This window comes from Corvus brachyrhynchos, unplaced genomic scaffold (genome assembly GCF_000691975.1).
Source record: "Corvus brachyrhynchos isolate BGI_N302 unplaced genomic scaffold, ASM69197v1 scaffold122, whole genome shotgun sequence".
Taxonomy (NCBI): Eukaryota; Metazoa; Chordata; class Aves; order Passeriformes; family Corvidae; genus Corvus; species Corvus brachyrhynchos.
In genome coordinates, this window is record NW_008236778.1 from 549444 (window position 1) to 549707 (window position 264).

The 264-nt window shown below is 57.6% G+C and overlaps 1 protein-coding gene across 1 annotated transcript in view; it reads right to left on the bottom strand.

Annotated features, from left to right (window-relative positions):
- The window catches only part of NTRK1 (neurotrophic receptor tyrosine kinase 1), a 10237-nt gene that overhangs the window by 2341 nt on the left and 7632 nt on the right, over positions 1 to 264 (bottom strand).

The window sequence follows — 264 nt, forward strand, 5'->3', positions numbered from 1 at the left end:
CGGGTATGAAGGCAGCGTGTCAGGATGGAAGGCAGCGTGTTGAGGTGGAAGGCAGCGTGTTGGGGTGGAAGGCAGGGTGTCGGGTATGAATACAAAGGCAGTGTGTCAGGTATGAAGGCAGCGTGTTGGGTATGAAGGCAGCGTGTTGGATATGAAGGCAGTGTGTTGGGTACGAAGGCAGTGTGTTGGGTACGAAGGCAGCGTGTTGGGTATGAAGGCAGCGTGTTGGGTACGAAGGCAGCGCGTTGGGGATGGAGGGAGGGG